At 35.7% G+C, this 24,155-nt stretch overlaps 1 long non-coding RNA gene across 1 annotated transcript in view; it reads right to left on the bottom strand.

The window, feature by feature from the left end:
• Positions 1-1,444, bottom strand: part of LOC146999055 (uncharacterized) — a 282,879-nt gene extending 281,435 nt beyond the window's left edge. Inside the window, exon 1 of the long non-coding RNA XR_015040315.1 lies at positions 1,081-1,444. This is a non-coding gene — a long non-coding RNA (uncharacterized LOC146999055). The remainder of the gene's footprint in view (positions 1-1,080) is intronic.
• Positions 1,445-24,155: the final 22,711 nt, after the last annotated feature.

Genomic DNA, 24,155 nt, shown 5'->3' with positions numbered 1-24,155 from the left:
CTTTTGATTTTTCAAGCATCAAAAGATTTTTGTTATGAATAATTCGGGAAATAATATACTTAGCCATTCAGAAGTTCACAAATTGCATTAAAACAGTGCAATTATCTGTTTAACTTTATACGTTTATAAAATACTGAAAAACATTAAAAAATTATTTTACACAAAAATATAAAAGTTAAAATATAAATGTTAAATAAGTAAAATAAACATGATGTACGCATGCGTAAAGCATGTGTATGTATTGTGCGTTACTTGTATTTGAATTCTGTATTTTTCTAATCTACTTGTCGAATGAAATGTAAACGTGCTTTTTTTTAAATTTCACCGCTAAATATTTCAAAATATTTCTTTTTAATATCATAGTTAAACTACATTTTCATATGTTAATCAATTATTTATAACATGAAAAATGTCGACTATTTCGCGAACATCTCTTATCTTCTTTCAAACGAGAGTCTAAAACATAATACAAAACGTCCACACAGCAAAAATGCTCAAATATTTGTATGTGTATAGACATAATATAAAATATACACAGAAAAGTTATCATAACATAAGTGACTCAAATCCAAACTCCTAAATCCCAGCTTGTACCTCATTTTTCTTAAAATTTCAAATTCCTTCTATAATATTTCGCTGCACGCACAATTTTAATCGTAAACATGGCATCACTAGAAACAATTCAGACACATACTTCTAATATAAATGCCAGAAATAAATATCTGAAAAATAAATGAAACGTGATCTGGCAATACTTCTTTAAAATATTCATACTCACATACCCTTTAAGATAAATATCGAACCATCTGGATATCAAAACTAAAATTCACTCGAAACTAAAATCACAACCAACTAAATGCACTTACATAAAGATCTTGGCTGAAATTTGTTAATATTATTTACAATTTTAATGCAATGTTTCGGAAATAATTTCGCCGTTTAATTTCACTCGATATCTTTAAAAGTTTCGAAAAGAATAAAGTTGTCAGCCAAGTTCTGCCAACAAGCGATTCACAATCGGTAAGTATTTTTTGTTCTAAATAAAAATCAATTGAAGGAATGTTTACAAAACACACTTACCTGACATCTTTAAGCCGCTTCAGTTCACTCATTTCGAGTTCAAAGCGAAGTTTGTTCACGTCACATAGTAAAGCATCGCGCTCTTGCTTCAGGATAGCCAGTTCACTTTCCAATTCTTCGATTCTGATGAATTGTCGTTTGATTAACTTATCCTTTTCTTCAATAATCCGTTTCGAATCCTCGCTTGTATCCGCCATGATATAACCACTGGCTGTTGTTCAACGGTACTTAATATCAGATCCTTTTACGACAGTGGACAGGAATCACGTTCATCGTCAAGTCAGTCACAGCACCTTAGAAAAGTTCTAAACACTAGAGTTTCGAACACGACCATGGACGGCCGCCATACTGCCAACAGAGAAGCGGCGCTGAATCGTTCGCTTCTCACGGTTTGAATAAGGGTTGCCATAATAAAGAGGAGATTCTGGCGCCAATCGGAGCGCGCTTGCCTACCGCCAACGGATTTTCCTGGCTGTGTGCATTCCGAAACTATAACTTAGCGCTATTTCTAAAAATTTCAGTCATGCTTTCAATATTAAAAAACTTATTTTTAATATTTAATCGGGAAATTTTCGTTTCCATTTGCTGACATAATAAAAAAGATAAAATATTTTATCTGGGCATTCAATGTTGTCTTAACGCAATTTAAAATCTAGCAAAAATAATACAGTAAGACCCCGCTTAACGCGGGGGATACGTTCCATCAAAGTAGAGCGTAATGCCAAACAGCGCTAAACGAGGCTATCTTTACATGTAAATATTGGGGTTAGGGGAAGATGACTAGGAAATTGGTTAGGTATTAAATTTAAAAAGTATGTTTTTTAATAAAAATAAAACCAAACATTTATTTCTTAAAGCCCAAATTAATACCACATTATTATTTCTTGCAAAAATAAAAACAAAATATAAATAAAAAAACGAATATTCTTAAAAAAACAAATAAAATTCTAAGTCAGTCATATTTAGTTAGCCTTCCGCGTTTTCAGTGTTCTGCCTTTTTGTGACAAAAGCATCTAATGTTGTTTGCCTTTTTCTTCTGCGTTGTTCTCTTAAAATTTCTTCATAAACGGATAGAGAATCTCTAACACCACGCCTTACTTTTGACCTCCTGTCAAAATTCGGATCATTTTCAATGAATTGATCCATTATTTCAGTTATGGTAGACAAACTCCTTTTTACAAACACCATCGAAAGTTCTTTTTGCTCTTCTTCTGAATCACTGCTGTCAACATTTTTGTTTTCTTCTTGTTCAGTTAATTCCTTGAGCTCATCATTAGAAAGACTAGCCGCTGCTTCTTGAATTATTTCTTCAACATCTTCCACATTTACCCCTTCAAAATATGTCTGTACAATACCGCACCAAACAAGAAATACAAGTAAACTCTTTCGGATATGTATTTGAAACCTATCGCTGCATAATATTTCGGGGAATCCCCGTATGCTGCGAGCGATTTCGTGGAATCCCCGGGTTGAAATAAAAGAGCGCTAAACCGAAACAGCGCTAAACGAAACAGCGTTAAGCGGGGTCTTACTGTATTCAACTGGCATCCACTTTGTGGGGAAAAAAAAAAAAAAAAAAAAAAAAAAAAAACGCTACAATTCAGTTATCCAAAAACAGACACTGGGATACAAGAAGCTTTCAAACATCTTTTGAAAGAATAATTAAATATGTAGTTTAATCAAAGTACTTTTCTGACATGCCATATCTTGATACTATACTGAACAAAATCGAAAAATCTTAAAATTAATTTTAAATAACATTATGAATAAATATTAAATTCAAGCTCTTCTTGAGTACAAAAAAGAAAGTATTAGGGCATAGAATCATATCAAACAAAAATTTTAATTAATGCTGAAATGTCGTAATCTCGGGATTCAAACCTCGAAACAAACAACTAGTGTTTTCAGCGACTTTACCGTTCGGCCGCTGTTAAGCCTCATCTCTATCCATCATCAAAATCCCGAAATTAACAATTATTCTTCAAACAGCTCTTCAGTTTGATCTGCATATTTCATTAAGCTTACAACTTCTTTTTCTGAAAATGTTTACGATAATGAAAATAAAACGATAATAAAAGTGTTATGTCGTTGTGATGTATGTCGCTTGTCTAATATCAGAACAAACCCACGAAATTCATCACGGCAAGGGGGAATACAAATTACGTCTGCCGTTGGCAGGAACCTTAAGCATATATACAGTTAGCCACAAAAGTCTGCGTACAGACTAAATTTTAAATTAAAAAAACACTCAAAGCATAGAAAAATGTATTTTAATCATCGCATTTTTTTCTTCTATTAGCTAAAATTGTAAGCTTAAATAAAAAGGAAATAATATCAGTGTAATACTTTTTACATTTTTTCAAAAATATATTTTGTCAAAAAAACTCAGAAATTCCCTCCAATAAGTCTGCGTACACTTTAAAAAAAAAGCAAAATATAAGTTTTTTACATTACTTCAATACTTTGTAGGATAGATATCCTTTATTCTTCAAAACAGCTTGAAGATGTCTGGCCATTGATTGAACTAGTTTTTCAGTGTCATCCGACGTAAATTTCGCCCATTCTTCCTGTAATTTACTAATTAGCTCATTTCGCGACGTAATATTGTGTTTTCGAATTCGTTTCTCCAATTTTGCCCACAAATGTTCGATTGGATTGAGGTCTGGTGACTGTGGAGGAGTACGCAACTGTCTTGGAGTGTGATAGAGGAGATATTCCTTCACAGTTTTAGCTGTATGTTTCGGGTCGTTGTCTTGTTGGAAAATAAAGGTATTAGAAAGGTTTAAATTTCTGGAACTGTCTCGTAGATTTTTCTTCAGAATATCCAGATAAACATACTTATCTATGACTTTATCAATAATGTGAAAATTTCCAACTCCTTTCGACGACATACACCCCCATACCATCACACCGCCAGCTCCATGTTTGACAGTTGGATTTAAATTTCTCAGATTCAGTTCTGTTCCTGGTTTTCCCCATACAATAGGGTGGCCATTAACTTTAAATATTGTAAATTTACTTTCATCTGACCAAATTACATTGTTCCAGAAGTCCTGCGAAGAGTTAAATATGTTTTGGCAAAAGCAATTCTTTTCTTTCTATTTGTCTCGGAAATGTATGGCTTAGACCCATGTTTGCGTCCATGATAATCGGCCTTTCGCAGCGCTTTTCGTACAGTTTCAGGAGAAATTCCCTTATTGCTAATTAAAAAAATGTCTTTTGCAATACTTGCAGCAGAAAGTTTAGGATTTTGTTTAATTCGTAAAAGAATTTTTCTTTCTTCTCTCTGCGTTAGCTTCTTCGGTTTCCCACATCTTGGTTTTACAGCAAGACTACCAGTGTCACAATAGTTTTGAATAACTCTTTGCACACTAGAAAATGTTTTTCCAGTGGTTTTACCAATATAACGAAGAGTTTTACTTCATCTCTCAATTTGATAATTAGGTGTCTCGTAAGTAAAGGAATTTCTTTATTGGTTGTCATTTTCGTCAAAAGAAACGGAAATAACAACTTCCAATCAACGTGAAATTTGCTTCGGAAGTCAATGACCTTGAAAGCGTAACCTTCCTTGCATTCTCAAGTTTGAAGTTTAAAAGTTAGATAAGAAATCCTCCGCCTCCTTCGTGTTGTACGCAAACTTTATTGACTTTCATTTCTGGCCACTTATCTTTTAAAAATTAGTGTGCATAAATTATTAGATATGAAAATATTACAGTTAAATAATTTCAAAGTCCCTTACTGAAACTAAATATTAAAAAAATAAAACTTTAAGAAACTACCCTTTTCGCACATTAAAATTTGGATTTCATATTACTTTTCTTGATGTACGCAAACTTTATTGACTAATTGTAGCTGACAGAACGATTTTGCTCAGTTCCACTTAGGTGAACTAACGTTCATTTGTAGTGGGCTCCTGGGCGTAGCCCTATCCCAGTACAGTAATTGTATCTTTTTTCGAACTTTGAAAATAGCGTTGCACAAGTTCGTAGAAAATAGTAATTCAGTGAGCAACTGAGGCGTGAAGAGATAGCAATTTTGACATATTCAGAAGTAATGGCAGAGTTCAGAGCAAGTATTGAGCTCATGGCAGTTATTAAGTTGAAGAGAAGTAATGAAAAAGGTTGAAGAAGCGGTGAAGACCGGAACTTGTTCAGCAGTCAGGGAGTAACCAAGAGCTTGCAAGTTTGCTATTGGCTGCGGAGGAGGAGTCCTATTGGGTAAGGTGGGATCTGCAGTGTGCTAGGGGGAGGGGCTAGGCTCTCAGTTCGACCTCAGTTTGGGGAAAGAGAGCACCTCGGAGGGAGGAATCCGAGGGTTTCCCACTCCTCTTACTCTACCAACTTTCGGCTAGCCTGCATTTAGTGTGCTCCCATGCTACACAGACACTATATGTTTAAAGCAGCCGCCCAGGTGATATAATAGTTAGGGGGGCGACTATGATACCGAAGGGCCCGGGTTCGAATCCCGGAGAAGGTAAAATTGTAAAGGTCCCTGCAGAGGAGGCAACGGTGTCAGTAGCTCCGCAATAAAATGGCCACCCCATCTGGCCCTAGGGTCGAATAGGCATGTGCCTGCAATTAGATTAAACAAAAATTACAAGAATGCATCGAGATTCCTCCGGGAATTAGAAACCTCCGGGATTCGAACCCGGGCCCATGGGCACGGTATTCAGAGTCTCTAGTCACTATCCCATTTGATGGGCATAAAAGTGTTATTTTACATACTTTGTTGAAACAGCATCCTTCATCTTGAAAATGTTATCTGTGCTGAAGCTTAAAAGCCTTATGATCAAACGTTTCGAACGAAAGTTGTTGTTCCATCAGTTCAACCCTTAAAATTATTTGAACAACATAAAAGTTAAAGGGTTATTTAAATATGGTTAGGTTATTTAAACATGGCAAAGCATACGAACGCAAGCCCTTAAGTAAGTTTTCTGGACTTTATTAAATTTTAAGTGGCTTTTTATGGACACCTCTATTTTTCCACATTACTAGAGACTATTAATTAGGGAAATCAACTGTTATTTTTGATATTATTCACTTTTCTACATAATTAGAAGATTTTTGCTGCATCACCTGACTTACGGACCGGGCCGTTCAGCGTAGTTCTCCTCGTTACGTGCCACCTCAAATTCTGCCTTCGCGACTTTAACTCAGAATTCTGCAATTTATTTTCTACTAAGGGTGAATACCAGCAATTTAATGTTTATCATTACTCTATTTTCCTCCCTGTGCGATGATGCATGATCTCATGCATCGTTTACTCTTTTACTAAGCAACTGTTACTTGTGCAAAATTACTAACTTACTGGTAATGACTCTTCGAAGTCGAGGCCAGCATCTAAGTTTCCAATTCCAGTTCCGGTACGCTAGCTGTCCAGTGGGAGGGGATGCCCATGGAGGACTTTCTTAGAGTTATTCGCTGGTAATCACGTTACACATGTGTAAAATCACGAACACCAGCTAATCAGCTAGTCAATCACGAACACCAGCAAGTCAGGCCTCGTACCTCGTTTCGAAACATCAGTATTCTGCGGCCTTAACCATTCGACCACTAGTGGTGATTTATATGGTTACGGCAAAACCTCAAGGGTTATCTGCCTAAAGGGAGGGACGCCTGCGTGAAGAACTTTCTAAGGGAAATTGGTTCGTATACACGTTATGAGGAAAACCGCGAAAACGACCATGCAGACAGCCCGTTCGCGGGATTCAAACATCGGACCGAACTACCATTGTTCAGCGGTTTTACCGCTCGGCTACAGGTTGACCCTTAACATATAAGTGTAACACGTGGTTAGACTTTGTTATAGAAAAGTCCTACAAGTAAAAATTTTTAGATCCAGTCTAAGACAAAATATAATCATAACTTTCAACAAAATTAGTTGGAACTTGGAATATAGCGAAAGGAACTCATACGAAAATGGCGACGTTGGAAGCTGAATATTTGTCATAAGCGTGGTTTCCAGAGTCTGGTGTATTTTTTTAAAGTTTTGGCGATTTCTTCTTAAGAAGGTTTGCGATAATATGTAAGAATCGATTTATAAAATAGAAATTATCTCGGCAAGAACTGTACCTTATCTGTTCCTGTGTTTACTCTCAGTTTTTGTTGCGGTGTTTGTAAAGAAAAAACATTTTATAGTTCTTATAAGTCGCGAACTGTAGTAATTTATAGCAGTAAGTAACTGTAGTAACTTTATAGTTCTAAGTCGCCAATGTAACTTTGGCGGCTTATTTTGGTTGCTGCAAAGTAACGATAGTTGCAATTTGGTCAACGCTGAGTTGTGCTGCGTGTATAGTTGGGGAGAGATCATTTCCAGCACTTCTTGTAATGCACTTCCATTTCTCAAACATAAAGGCATATCATATAAAATTTTGGTTTCATTTCCTCTTGGTATAAATTTTATTATAGTTGTCCCTAGGCATCATTCCAATAGGACACGCTGTATGAAATATTAAATAACTTCACATCAGCATGCATCATTTTCTTGCTTCGCTTAATTTTATAAGTCTGTTGTTGTTTTAAATTGTGAATTATATCTAATGCTTATATTGTACAAATTAGCATCTGCTTGACGTTTATAATCTTTTCAGACTCCGCACCATAAAATCCACTACCACCACCACTACCATCTTGAGGATAAATGCTGTAGTTCGACCGTATCAAGCGCGACCCTGGTTGGCATTCTGCCAAAACACATAGACTCGTCCAAAAGAGGCGGTATTACTTGCTGCGACATTACATGGTACTTTACAGTCTGCTTAATTATACAGTACATTATTCATAAAGTATGCTGAATACATTACAATTCACGTTGAACACCAGCTATACTCTCAGGCCTCGTACCTCGTTTCGAAACATCAGTATTCTGCGGCCTTAACCATTCGGCCAAGGGTAGTGAGTGATTTATATGGTTACGGCAAAATCTCAAGGGCTATCTGCCTAAAGGGAGGGACGCCTACGTGAAGGACTTTCTAAAGGAAACTGGTTCATATATACGTTACACATGAGGAAAACCGCGAAAACGACCATGCAGCCAGCCCATTCGCGGGATTCGAACATCGGACGAACTACCAGTGTTCAGCGGTTTTACCGCTCGGCCACTTGTGGATCCTTAACATATAAGAGTAACACGCGGTTAGACTAAATAAATTAGCGCAATGCTCGTTGTTAGTAACTACTTTACATTATTTAAGACATTACAATACAAAAGATAAATCAGGTTATGTTTTTAAATGGTTTGCATTTATTAAAAATGCTTTTTGGATAATTTTATGATGTTATTAAAATATTTTATGAAATCTTTAAATTCTGATATATTTTACACCACATAAAAATATCAAATTTTAAAAGAAGATTATTCGAATACGAATTAAATTAAGAAAAATTCTTTTATTCTCCGGAAGGAGCTATGCTGGAGGAAAAGAAAATCCCCATCCTTCCATCCTATTTTGAGAGTAATTGAAGAATGGCGCATGCATGTTTGCGCTCATGGTCGCGGATGAGGCGGTCGAACTATACATTGCAACTCAGATTGGAAGTAAAAGAAATGTCAGTGTAATCATGTCAGTTAACAAAAAACACAAATAAAAAAATTAGATGCGGACACCACATGACTTCATTGTACGGCCTATAAAATTATATACATATTTTATTTCATTTAAACTTGTTTCCTTGAATTTTATTAGAGATATATTTCTCATTCAATTAATTCAAGGCAAAAGTACATAAAAACTCAAATATCCTCATTAAAAATTGAATGATATAGAAAAACATAAAACACCAAATACAGTTAAAACAATTAAATAAACAATTATTACAATTAAAATTATAGTTTCTACGCAAAAACAAGCAATTCGGCCAGCAGACAAGAAGGAAGATTTTTCGGTGCACAAAACTAGAAGTTTCGTTTTGATCCCACTGTGCAAAAAGACACTGAAGGTGTAGAAAGACTTAATTCACTATTCTGCTAAGTTTCAAATGTAAACAAATATGACTTCTACGGTAAAAAATATTAGGACTTAACATCTCAACTTAAACAACTTTTAAATTGTTGATAATTCTACAACTAATGCAAGCAGATTAACTAAAGGTATAAAAACCTTAACCGGAAGATAAGAACAACATAATTCAATCATTTTTAAAACAAAATATGCACAATTTACCAATATATAAGAATATAAAAACAGAGCTCTCTGAGCCGAGTAGCAGAGTGAGTATGTATTATATATATATGTGATGTGCCAGCTTTTGTCGTAAGTTAAATTATCAGACGATAAGTTTTAAAAAACAGGATCCATTTATTATATTTCAGTAGAAAATAGCAGTTACAAAATCAGATATCCGGAGTAAATAAAAAAGAATTACTAATAACTTTTTGTATGAAGTTTACTGCATCGTGACATTTAAGAAAAAGCCCCGATATTCTTTTGCGAGTCCTTTTATAGCCTCTGGAAAGGCGGAGCTTCCAAGAAATGACGTCTGCCTCGTCAGCCAATCCACTTCGCTTTAAATATCTCCAGAACATTCTAAAACTGTACGTGTAGAAAAGACGGGAAAAACAACTTGTCTGCGGGGCTGTGAATTTAATTCCACGTACTTTCAAATAAGAGACCGTCGCCATTAAAAAAAGAAAAGAACATACAGTTAGAATTTTAAGTGTATTCTTGATTATGAAATTTTATTATTACAAATATAGATATAAGCATATATATAAGATAAAAAATATGAAAGCAAAACTCTAAATTTAATTCACTTAACCTCTTTTATTTTCTATTTCATTTCGGAACTTCATCTATCTGTCCTAAAATAGCGCTTTAGTCTAAACTGCGTCATTCAAATTAATCATGGCATCTTACGTTATAAGGTATTTCTGCCACTTTCTTATCGTGCCTTCGTGGTGTAGTGGTTCTGCACGCTGGGCCGGTATTCCAGAGGTCCGTGGTTCGATTCCCGGCGAAAGCGATTGCTAATTTTTCATCTCTCCGACCTCCAAAAAAAAAAAAAAATACTAATGTCTCTACAACGTAACCCTTAATTTAATGCAGATGCCTCTTGACCAATCACCAAATCGCAAACCTAAGTTTTTCTCTTCGCTTGCTTCCATCTTGCATAACTAGGCACTTGAGCTTTGCTCTCTACTCTGCTAAGATGTAATTTCCCTGGCTTGCTTTCTGTCTCAACAATATCAAAAATGTAAATCTTCTGTGGAAAGGCACGACCAGAGTGCCAAGTGACTGTAGCCACAAATATCAATAGCAAATAAAAATGGAATTAAAACTGCCTCGACTGTCAAGTTCTTTAGTCGAGTACCAAATTAACATTATTAGCATATCACGCAAGTAAAACTCTTCTTCAATATGGACCTAAGCACGCATCAACGTTGCTCCGGCCTTTTTCTTGCGCTTTTATTAGTATTACATATATATAAAATTCAAGAACGCAAAACTAAAAACGAAAAAGAAAATGCCGCTTAAATATTTGAGGTTAAGGTATCTGCCTACGTTAAAAAAACGATTTCGGCGAAAAAATTTGATTTTTTTTTATTGCCCAATTTGAAAGGTCAATTTTGTAGGATTCCGAAAATGGTTCATTTTTACGTTTGCGATAATTAGAAGAGAAGGTATAGCCAATTAACTGCACTGGAAGTGAAAGCAGAAAGACCGGAAGTGCCATTTAAAAGGCTCAACTTAAAGGTAAACAATGTTGTTATCCGTGTTTTTGTTTACCTGTTTGTGTGTAAATTGTGCTAAAACATTTCATTTTAATTCTGGTACTTTTTTTTTTTTTTTTTTTTTTTTGTTTCTGGCAATAATTATTTGCCTTAATTCTTTGAACTGGGACTGGCAACATTGCGGGTTTTTAACTGGGTTCGGCAACATTGCGATTAGGTATAAAGACTATGTTGCTGGGTGCACATATAGCCGTTTTAATTTTTAATTCAGGGTATCTTGGATTACTTCCTGTGTTTGAACATTTAGGCATATCAATTGAACAAGAAATGATTAAAAATTACTTTGGAATTGAAAACGAAAGAATAAAGAACTCGAAAATTCATTCGTCGCTCATTTCGAAAATAGCCAGAAAAAAATTAAAATCAAATAGTAAATCAAAATTACTTAAGTATAAAGATATGGAGGGTGTGATGTACAAATGTGGAGAATTTTAAGTGTGTAAATACAACAGAACAGTTTTTCTGTTAATGTGAAATCTTTAAATGCGTTTTCTGAAAAACTAATTTTTCTAGTGTTTTTACATACAAGAAATGTAATAACTCGAAATGTTCTAAAGATATCTCTATTAAATTTCACTAAAATGTTTTCTATATTATTTATTAGGTTTTAAGCTACAATCTAAGTAATATTTATTAATTTGATTGTTTTATAAGTATTTCTATATAAAACGATAAGAAATATTTTACAAAAAACTGTGTTTTTTCATGTAATTACACATATTTTAGTAAATTTTAGAAATATCATATACATTTTAGTTCATAACACAGATAAGTGTTGTAGTAGTATACAGTATAAAAAAATTGAAATATATGCTGTGAGAAAAAATATACGGCATTTAACGTAAGTGTTAAATTCTCCTAAAAATTTGCATAAAATTGCATATATTTCAAAAATTTATAAAAATATTCCTAAAAATTTACCTATTTTCATGATTTGATATCATATTTTGACTAAATAAATATATATTTCATCAGAATTCTATGTTTTTTAAAAAAAGTGCTCCGAACGTAGGCAGATACCTTAACCTATTATCTACGTGAAATAAGTTACATGAGTGAAATGCAAATTAAAGAAAAATACCAAAATAAAAACAAAAATTACATTTCAACTATAAAAATTGGGAAATATATATGTCATATGACGCTACTTGAAAAGGGTAACTAAAAATAATATTAGCCAATCATAGCTTGTCCCTACAATTACATCTACTTCGATAAAATACCGCTGATAAGCTAATTACGTCATTCTTTTGCTAGTTTCCCCGCTGCTTCGTTTCGCAAATGCCTACGTCATTTCTTTTAAAAAACCAATGTACACTGCCCGCCCCCCCAAAAAAAAAACGCAAGTTCTATATCTCCCGTTCTACTGGGCCAATTGACGAAATTCAAATTGCGTTTTTCATGTCTCGAAAGCGCGACTTAATATATGTGTTAGATTTATATATAGCATTGTTCTAATAACGGTATTTTGACACAAAATCGGACTTTTTCTGAAATAACATATCAATTTTTTTTCCATATTTCTATTCTACGACTCAAATTACGCCCAAATATCAAGTTTTGTAAAAATTCCACGAGTAATTTTTAAAAAATTAGCTCTCAAAATTTTAGCTCCTCAGTGTTCATTGAATTTGGTACATATTTATTAATTCCTCCTTTTTTTATTAAACTTATTTGATTTTTCCTTTCCCATTTCGAAACTCATGTTCATTCCAAATAAAATTCGCCCATTTTTTATGATTTATTTTTAAAACATAATTTTTTCAAAAAAAATTTTTTTGTATCATAATCTACAAAATGTTTACCGTCATCCTAAATAGACGTATTTCTAAGCATACCTGCAAAAAATTACAGTTTTTTATTCAAAATTTCCGAAGATATACGTGAATTTATATATTGGTGCGTTTTGAAATTTGGCATATTTGCTGAAAGCGATAAAACATCAAATGTGGCTTAGACACTTTGCAAAAATTATTTAAAAGTAAGAACGATGTGACTTTTTTTCCGCTTATGCACAATGTAAAAAGGTAAGAACGAGGTGATCATTTTTTCCGGTGGCGGAATAATGGAGGGAAAGGAAAATTGGTTGCCGTATATTAGGAAGTTGGGCAAGTGAATTATTCTTGGCGCAAACTGAAAAAAAAAATGCGCCAAGATAAATTTTTGAATTCCTCCGTCAATTTCGCACCAAAGCTTACAAAATTTAATATCTAAGCATAATTTGAGTCGTAGAATCGAAATATGAAAAATTTGATATTTTATTTCGAAAAAAGTCCGATTTTCTGTCAAAATACCTATGTTAAGACAATGCTATATATAAATCTAATATATATCTTAAGTCGTACTTTCGAGACATGAAAAATGCAGTTTGAATTTTGTCAATCGGCCCAGCAGAACGGGAAATATGGAACTGTCCCATTCCCACCCCCACAGTGTACATAGAAATTTATCATGTTTCATTATGATTGAATTAGTGTATGCAAAACTAATTGGATATATGTGAATATAATAGAGATTGGTGATTTATAAATATCCTGTTTTGTTATCTTCATCGGTATGCCTTAACCATCAACCATGACTGATATTGAAAGCTGCTAATCCCAGTGTTTTCTTCTACGCATTAATGTATACATATATATGTACGTAGATGCGTACGTACAGATGTCATGAAAAAAAAACCTCTTCTGAACCCATTTTAAATGCATTTTATAATCCGTTTTGGGGAAAAGAGTCTTTTATTCTGTTCGTACGTACAGATGTCACGCAAAACACATGGTTCAAATGGATTCGAGAGAGGTCAAAATGGATATTTTTATTGAAATATTATACTCAAAATTTCTGATGATTACAATACTTCCTTTATTTTGTAAAAGGAAGTAAAAAGTGTAAAAATCTGAAAGAAAGAAAATATTTCGAATATTTTTCGGCACTTTATTTGAATTATGTAAATGCTGCTGTAAAATATTAAATTTTTTTACAGAAGAAGCTTAAATTTTCCTCAGAATACCAACTGGAAAAATTGTTTAAAAAAAATAATAAATTCCACGGCTTTTCATCGGAGGTGAACACTTTAAACAGACGAAATGGCTAAAAAATTAATGATAAAAAAAGCAACAAACATACCTCTTTTTATTGAAAATTATAGAATAATAAAGAAGTAAATAATTATGAAGCAATTATGATAATGAAGCTCCGCAATTGGTTTCCTACTCAATTAAAAAAACGGTGGATGTCAAAGAACGAATCCATCTAAGAAGAAAAATAGTTTTTCTAAAGGAAAATGCCTTTATTTATTTATTTATTTATTTTTTCTGTTTTAATTAACACATGGGAAAAATCTATGAAACTATAATGGCATTTCTCCGTCTAGGGCGGCTCTAAGGGCGTGCTTATCAATCGTCAACAGTTTTAGGTTTATTAAACTTGTAAATCAAGTTGTTCATGCCCATAAGTATTGAAGTTTTGTTTTAAATGTTTCATAATTCCTTAAAATTTATAAAATACAATTGAATTTTTTTAAAAAAACTGTACTTCGTTTTCTTTTGGAGCATTGTAACGTCCCCTGTGCTCGCCCGCAGCAACTTCCCTTTGTCGAGACGATGCTTTATGACATACACTGGTGTGCAAAAATTAAGGACGAGATGGTTTTTTTCAATATAACTTTGTACAAAAGCTTTCCAAATCAACACATTTAATACCGTAAGATCCCCAATACGTAAAGACATGAGTAATGTAAGTAACACTTACTTAAAGAGAAATCAGACGGATAAAAAGAAGCTTTATTGAAAAAGTAGCATGGAGCGCAATGCGACTGAAGGCCGAAACATCCCTGTGATGGGTGTCCAGCAAGAAACATCCGGTCTTTAATGGGGGATATGATCTCCCCTGACTGCTAGGCAGGTTTCACAGCGTCTGCCCATGCTGAGAATGAGGGTGTCAATGAGTTGTTGAGGCATTGCTGCCCATTCGTCTTGCAGCGCCAATCGAAGCTCCGGAATCGTTACTGGTGGTAAGGTACGAGCTGCCAAGCGTCTGCCTAGAAAATCCCATACATGCTCGATGGGATTGAGATCCGGAGATCGTGCCGGCCAATCCATACGTTCAATATCCTCACTCTCTAAGAGCTGTTCGGCAGCTACTGTGCGATGACATGGTGCATTGTCGTCCATGAAAAGGAACTGCTGACCCATAGCGCCTCTAAAAAGACGCACATATGGAAGAAGAATCTCGTTACAGTAACGGGTCCCGTTGACTGAACCTGCGTCGAAGATGTGAAGGTCTGTACGACTACCAAGCATGATGCCTCCCCAAACGAGAACACCGCCACCTCCATACCTGTGCCTTTCAATGATGTTCGAGGGACGATTGAGGCTTCCCCGCTCTCTCCAGATGAGTATGCGATGAGAATCGCTACTCAGACTCAATCTGCTCTCATCTGTAAAGAGTACTCGTCCCCATTCATTGTCTCTCCAATTCCGGTGTTCCCGGCACCACAGAGAACGCCTTCTCCGATGGGCAGGCGTTAGAGGTACACACCGTACAGGGCGTCGTGCAAACAGACCACCCACCGTGTAGTCTTCTGGCCACGGTAAAACGCGATATCGGTCGTCCAGTCGCCTGTGTCGTGTGTCTAGCGATTTCTCCCGCTGTCTGCCGCCTGTTTCTTCTGGCCTGTAAGGCAATATACCGGTCATCTGCGGGTGTGGTTCCTCGTGGACGACCACTACTAAACCCCCGGATAGCTGTTCCTGTAGTTTGAAATTGTCTCCAAAGTCGTGAAACGATGCTGTGAGCAATTCCGAACTCTGCAGCCACACCTGTCACACTGCGGCCTTCCTCCAACTTCCCAATGATTCGACCTCGGGTAAAAGCATCCAGATGTCGTCTAACAGATTGATTATTCGCCATTTCTCGCTGAGGCAGCAACTCGGTGTGATTTTAACTGCTATACGGCGTGCAATCTCTTTGCCAGAAATACTGATCTTACACCGACTACATGCTTTATTCTACTCAGACACTCCCCCATTACGTCTACCTGCATATCTGCGCATGTGCTACCGTACATCACCTTACTTAATCTCCTGATTGGTCTTTCTGTCCGCTCTGCCTCTTCGTTCAGCTGATATGCATCCCAATGATTTTTCGACTAATTTTTCGATTTCGTCCTTAATTTTTGCACACCAGTGTACTTGATAATTTCTCGCTCTAATGAAATCAGATTTTTCAAGTTATGTCTAATAACATACAGAGAACTGCGGAAGAACTGAAACGTTTGCTACTATGGTGGCACAACTGAAGCTAATTTAGAAATCAAAACTTGTACCCCTCCTAATAATCATTGCCAGATGGATATATTTTAATAAAGTAATAAATGTATAAATTAATTAATTTTTCACCAATTTGGACGCTACGACTAATTATTAAAACCAACTAACTCATTAATAACTTGTCTGGATACTATTGAGTATTCTCGCCAGTACTGGATTACCAAGTTCTGGAAAAAGCTATATCAGTTTAACACATTCGCTGTCGATCAGACCTGGCACATAAAGCACTGGTATTATCTATGCACCATCGCATGGTGAGGCTTAAGTTGACACTTAGTTTTCAACATTAGTCGGGATTTGTCTTAAGTATGGGTAGTTGTAAAGGAGGGGGTGTAAACGCAGTAAATTCGAATTTTTGGTTTTTGTTTTATTTCTTTTAGCCTAAAGCAGCATTAGCTCAGAACAGCTATTAGTCTCAAAACAGGAATTTGAGTTGAATTACTATAAATTTTTGAATCACTTCTCAAACTGTTGCCACTAATTATTATTGCCCTGTATTAAATTTAAATAAATTTAATAATGAAGAATTTGCATGAACGGATGCATGTTTCCGCGTTGTGAAAAAACTGACGGTACCTAGAGCGAATAAAATTTTGAGGAGCGTAGTCCTCCACCCGAATCTGGACACCTGGAAGCCCGAATTTTGAATTTCAAATTTTTTTATTGTGTATTTCATATTTTGTAAACCTTTAACGAATTTTTGATTAAAAACTCAGCAATTTCAAAGTGAGCAATGGAAATGCTGTACGAAAAAAAAAAAAAAAAAAAAAAATACTCCAACAAGAGACTGTCTATTGGAAATTCTGAGGAAATTCTGAGGATTCGTTTTTAGCCCAAAGGAACATTATCCCAAATGCTCTCGAAACGGGTATATGTATGTAACTAAAAAAAAAAAACAGTCCCTTTTGAGTGTAATATAAAATCTGAAAGCTTTCAGATTTTTTTTCATGTAATTTTTTTCAGTATTCTGCCATAATACAAGTGACATAAATGACAGTTTACGAAAGCTTTCTCATCGTAAACGAGCAAGATGTCAGTACAAAAGCCCTTTAACACTTAAAGAACTTGCAAAGTGTTTAGAAGCCATTTTATCAGACAAGTATATGAGTAAATTAAGATTTTCCGGTGAAGAAGATTATGTCTCTGCCGCCCAACCGTGATAGCTTAGCGAAGCTGACTAGCGTGCCGAAGGGCCCGGGTTCGAATCCCGGAGAAAGCATGGATGTTAGTAAGTGTATAGTGTCTGTGTGGCATGGGTGCACGCTAAATATGCGGCGAGCCGGAATCCTCTCGGGGAGGTTGGTGGTACGTCAAGGGGGGGGAAGAATCTTGAACCCCTCCTCCCCCGGGGTTGGCTTGGTTGGTTTGGTTAATTAGATTACGGGAAAGCACTCGAGGGCTATCTGCCTTAAGGGAGGGATGCCTTCATGGAGGATTTTTTATGAGAAACTGGCTCGTATACATGTTACACATGGGGAAAACCACGAAAACAGCCATGCAGCCAGCCCGTTCACGGGATTCGAACCTCGGACCGAACTACCAGTGTTCAGTGACGTTACCGCTCGGCCGCTGGTGGGAACCCTTCCCCCGGGGTGCTCTCCATCAAAATTGTGGGCGGAACTGAACAAAGTTGTACTGTCACCTGTACGGGCTTGCACTCCGCAATCTTCAACTCCTTGCCTCGATGGGAACACCCTCTTGATTCGCCGTTATTTTGAGTGCCCCCTTGGCGCACAGACCCTATACGCTTACAAACATCAATATGTACTCCAAAAACGCGAGCGCAGGTTCATCGATACGACACTCAGGTTCACAGAGATACCACCTCAGCGACTTTCTTCATACCAACAAGTAATGTATTATAATAATCCTCAGATTTTAAAAATAGGTCCTCAGCGCTAATTCAGAGCTGATAGCCAGGAATACAGGCCTCCAGTACTTATGGATTAGCACGCGCCTGTAGTTCACATTTATTTTCTCGCTATTCATTCTATCGTTTCGCTGCTGAAATTCTTTACTTTACTTTTAATTGAAATTAAGAGGGTTATGCAACATACCCTTTAACGTCCATACACTTATTCTAGAATATAAAAACTAATGAAAGTTTCTGAGATTACCTGAAGATGCATACGAAGGAATTTAATTTTCAACCACATTGGCCAAAGTATCAAACGTTATTTCAGTGCAGTGCTTGGCGATAAATTGAAACTACGTGCCAAAATGGCGATAAATGAGCATTTCGGATAAGCATTTCGAGCCGTTATTTCACGTACTTTTTAGGAAAAGTGCCACGAGGAATAAAAGCGAGGATTTCGCGTCTCTGGGATGAAAGTGAAACTGATTTCATTAGTCTTAATGCGCGCCAGTGCTTTGCGCCTCTAACTAAATTAAACGGGTATCTCTGCTTCGATGTATAGAGTTTTTAGAGCAGTTAATTCATTTATGTTAATGCCATTGATTCGTTTCCGATTTAACCTCGTTATTAAAAGATATATACTCTGCAATAATGCCCTTAAGCCTCAGAGTCTGGAAATGTGGTTGATAATAAGTTCGCCTAGTTACGCAACGGCAGAGCTTGTCGTATGATAAAAAATCTTACGCAATATTTCTTTAAAAAAAATAGCGAGCATATTATTCGAAATCTATTATTTTTAATTTTGAGGTATCGTTTCTAGTCTTTAAATTGGTTTACGGTCAAGATAAGAAATAATGAAAAAATGCCTCTTCGCCAAGGCAAGTGATTCTAATATAGATTACTTGATTTATCGAATATGGCAAAGCATGTAGTGTTAATTCCGCGTTATCTGACTCCAAATAAATGACTCCTTTGGTTAAGCAAATAATTTCTTTCTTCAGGATGAACAGTAGCAACCTCTGAGTTATAACATGAACGAAATAAACGCTGTTAAGCGAACCTAGTGCCAGAGTGTCGCTATGGTAAACAAATATAGTGAATTTTAAAGAGTGCATTTATTCTATTGCGGTTTATGCGCTATCCGACGAAGTAGATTTAATTCAATCCAATAAGTTTAAATGAAATGCAAGAAAAAATGCGTATAATTTAATATTCCGTACAACAAGGATGTCAAACTCGCGGCCCACAACAAATATTTTTGCGGCCCGGCCAATATATCGGCAAATAATAATATATAATAATAAAATAACATATCGACGAAGAAAAAAATGAAATGTTTGCTGCTAAGTAATTAACGATAATTTATTCAGTGTTGTTAGATTACTCACAGCGAGCTGACACACACACTACTTAAATTACAAATGCGTGTGAGTAGCTTGCGTTCAGCTACCTTCGGCTTTTGGGGGACACGTGTACTCAGAACTTGTACGCATCCCCCGATAGCCGAATGTGGCCAAACTCATGGTCTCAGTTTTCCAATCATAGTTTTGTACGATAGGGAAAAGATCATATCATTACGAACATGTTTGACATAATTAAAGCATTCTAATGTCAACTAGTTCTTTGGGAAAACCAACTTAAAAATGAAGATTTGACGCACTTCCCGACGTGCAGCATGAACAAATCAAGTTTAGATGATGCTTGTTCGTATCAAAAATACGCAGAAAAAATTGCAAATTTAACAACTGAATTTGAAACGAGGTTTAATGATTTTAGTTCCCTCGAAGACAATTTTTTTTTTTTTTTTTTTTTTGTTTTCTTCGATTTTCTCAATAAGTATTGACTCAGTGCCCAGCCATATGCAAATGGAGGTGATTGAGATTCAATGCAACTCAAATTTGAAAGCAAAATTCATTGAAGTGGGCGTGCCTGAATTTTACAAATATTTACCAGCCAGGTTTGAAAATACTCGAAAATTCGCTTATGAAATTATTTCCATGTTTGGTAGCACTTATCGGTGCGAGCAGTTATTTTCAGTCATGAAAGGTAATAAGTCTCCTATTAGAAACCGTATTAATGATGCTCACCTTGGGTCAGCGTTGAAAGTTATCACTGCAAACAAAATTTCTCCCGAAATAGGAAAGATAATAGCAGAGAAGAGATGTCAAGTATCGGGACGTAAACATTAAATTTTTCTTGTTCTTTTCTATATAAATATATATATATGTTTATTATTGTATTATTCGAAATAAATCTACGTTTCTATGAATATTGATTTTTTTTTAGTCCAAAGGGGCTTTATCCCTGAAGGACTATTGTTTTCGTTTTGCGATTTTGCGTCGGACTCATAAACGTCGGTTCACTTTTCAAACTGTTGCCACAAAATCTTAGAGTCCTGCATTATATTTGAAGAAATTAAATAATGAAAAATCTGCATAAATGATTGTCTATTTCTCGCATTGTGGTAAAACAATGGTACATAGAGCCACCGAATTTTGAATGACGAAATCCTACTGCGAATATGGGCATCTGAAATCCCAAATTTGGAATTTGTTTTATTATAGATTTTATATTTTGTAAAACTTTAACGAATTTTTGATTTACAAACTCAATGCTTTAAAAGCGAGAAATGGCAACGTTATATATAAAAAAAAAATACTTTTATCTCCAGCTCGCGAGACTGTGTATATCGGAAATTCTAAAGATATGCTTAATTTAACATTATTTTGCGATATTGCTCTTGAACTGAATTTTATGGTTTAAGTGCAAAGAACATAATATTTAATAAATAAAGGTAACACTCAAAACGTTAAAAAACTCCCCTTTGGACGTAATTTAAAATCTGAAACATTTCAGATTTTTTTTTTTTTTTTAATTTTTTAATTTTTTATTTATTTATCTTTTTTTTTTTTTTTTTTTTTTTTGCTGCCCGCCTAAAGTTAAACCTTTGTTTGTTTGGCCCAAGTGTACCTATGAGTTTGACATCCCTGCCGTACAAGAAAATCATGTGGTGTACACATCAGATTTTTTTCCGAAGTGCACAGCGCCGTAGGGCCTGTGACATGTAACGTCACCAGTCAATCATACGCTTCATTATTAGAACAATCCGTTATTCCGGCTCTTCAGGCAAGGCGATGTGATACAGCCACAGTGTTTATGTAGAATGGCGCTCTTCCACAGATAGCCGTTTTGTGAAAACTTCCTTGATTTAGCTATATCAGTTGTAAAATGAAAGATATGTCAGCATATCTTCGCTTCAAAAGCCAAATAAAATAACCTTTCGGGCATCAAGATGGAAATATTATGCTTATTAGAATTCTAGGCATATTTATGTGCGTTATACTAGCTTTCTATTATAAGTATGACGTTTTTAAGGAGGTAAAATAACTCGTTTTTTTTTTTTAATGAATGTTTTCTGATCTACTATTAAATGCCCGTAACAGCAACAATAAATTTTTGTCACCACATATTTTTAAATACAGAAAGTTTAAATAGCAAAAATAACCTTAATTTGCATAAAACTTAGTAAATTGTTTTCATCGTAATATTATTTTAATCCATTGTTCAGCATCTAAACTAATGCTAATTAGATTGACATATTAAACTAGGCCAAGACTACGAAAGTGGTTTATATCGATCTTCGAGGGGTCGATAATACAATATAATGGGTCGATAAGTTCGAAAAGGTCAATCGGAAATCCATTATATCTGTGGATCAAATGTTAACAATCTCTCTAGAACTGTGGCAACATAGTTACTTTTGAATTTTTCTTTAATTCTTGCAATGCACGGCAGGTATGCATAAGACAATATTATACTGAGGTTTTGGATAACATCAAAGATTAATTCAGATGTTATTAGAATGCTCTTTTAGACAAAAGGAAATATCTTCTATAATTATTTCCTGAGGGACGATTCCTGTCTTTCCAGTAAACCAAATCCTACAGGAATCTAGATTCAGGATCAGACGACGTGGATTGATTTACAGAACATGGTGACTTGCAGCTTATTCTCTGAGATGGAGTTAAATTAAGTACGATAATAAAGTCAATAACATCAATGGTATAATGTTAAAGTATTAATGCTGTTCCGCTATATTCACCACATTAACAATATCAATAAATTTAATAGAAAATATTGTAAAGAAATTAATATAAATATGTTTCTTCTTTAAGACTTAGGAAAGAGTAAACTATTTTATTCCATTTCTAGTCTGCAAAGCTTAGAACTGGGGAAAGATTTCAACTAAGGTATTTCTCTCGCCTCCGTGGTGTGGTGGTCTGCACGCTGGGCGCATATTCCATAGGTCCGTGGTTCGATTCCCGGCGAAGGAGTTTGCTCATTTGTCATCTCTCCTGCTTCTAAAAAATAACCCAATGACTCAACAGACTTACTAAGATTTATAGTTCCCAAATTCTTCATCTGCTTTTACTAACTGAGGTACTAAAAACCGGGATTTAGATGCCTGATTTTTTTCTAGCTTCTGATGGAACTTAATTGATTTGACATGAACCAAAACCACATGCAACTTCGACGCATGAGAGCCCATGTATCTCAAATTATTCTATTTTAATTTCTTGGTTCCCTCTGAGCTGGAGGTTTCTTCATTAGAAATCAAAACCACAACCAACTGCGGATAATTTCTATTTTTGACTGCCTTTCCCCAAATACAGCTCCAGGCCCTTCATGGTGTGGGGTTAACGTCTCATTGACAGGATAGCCAAAGGGAAAACTCCCTCTTGTTGATCAAACTCAGAAACTAAGTCTTTTACATGAAGGTAAGAAGAAAACTTTTCTCTTTCCTCCGTATCATTTATTATTGTTATTATTATTATTATTATGTCCTCCGCCATTAGGCACAACACGGAAGGGAGGATGTTTACCAATATTCAGCGGCTTTTAAGGTACGACCTCTTGCTGGCCTTCAAGATCTTTCGAACTGAGAAAAAGTTGCACCCTAGCCCGATATGGGGCTGCATTTGTGCACAGCTGAACCGTTTGGTGCTGTCTTGCAGGGTACCATTTACATGCTTTGAATTTGTGATTTTGCCATCCATCTCACATAGTCGTTTCTGAAACGGGCTGAACAATCAGCTGAGAGAAAAATAGAGTTCAGGAAAAAGGTTTCTGGAGTGTCTTCGATAATATATGGAAAATTTATTTTCGGTTATGGATTTTCTGTGGTGCCGGGAACACAAGATATGGGTACAATAAAAATAGGATCGAGTGCTATTTGCGGATTAGAGCCGATTTAGTCTGACAGGCGATTCTGGACGTATACACAGCTGGAGAGAGAAGGAAACTCGCAATAACCCTTCCAACATAATCGAAAGGGACCATTTTGGGAGATGCCGGAGTTCTCATTTGGGGTGGCATCATACTTGGTAGCCCTAATGACTTTCACGTATTCCAACAAGGTTCAATCACTAGTGTCTACGACTGTATCACGTTCTCTTGTCTCATGTGTACCTGTTTAGAGATGTTGTGTATCTGGGCTTTTGTTCATGAACAAAAACGCTACACCTCATTGTAAAGTAGCTGTCTGGGGCCCTTTGAGAAAGGCTTTGAGGCTTTTTGAGAGAGAAGATATTCAACGCGTGGTTTGGCCTGTGAGGTCCGTAGCTAATTCTCATGGAATACTTGTGAGACTCTCACTGGAGATATTTGGCGACTGGTAACCAGCCGCCAGCAGCGATTTCGCAGTTGAAATCTGCATTGCAACAGAAATGTGCCATTACCTCAACGCTTCTTGACAATCTTGTCCTCATCATGGACAAACGTTATAATTCCTGAATCGCCGTCCGGGGCGGTGATATCTCCTTCCAAAGATTAAATTACTTTAGCCAGACGTCTGTACATAGACGTTTCTGATGACTCTCTAGTTGTACTCAGATCTTCATTTTCAATGAAGTATCTTTTCATCCTTTTGATTCTTTATGTGGATGGTTTCACCCAATCTTCCGTTATTTCCACATTTTCGCATCCAGTGGTATGATTCTGATCGATGTGGATGAATACTTCTGCACGACGTTACATCTCGTCATAAAATTAAAACCGTCTCGTCATTAAATTTTGAGCACCAGTATACATGATATATGCGACATAGAAGCTGCCTACTTTATAAGAAATGAGAACTTCCTTTCCAGAACGATTGAAACAAGCAG

This window comes from Stegodyphus dumicola, chromosome 1 (genome assembly GCF_044657685.1).
Source record: "Stegodyphus dumicola isolate Sdum_Otavi_A_Nest chromosome 1, ASM4465768v1".
Classification (NCBI taxonomy): domain Eukaryota; kingdom Metazoa; phylum Arthropoda; class Arachnida; order Araneae; family Eresidae; genus Stegodyphus; species Stegodyphus dumicola.
The sequence above is the reverse complement of the archived record's forward strand: the minus strand, read 5'-3'. Positions and strand labels throughout refer to the sequence as shown.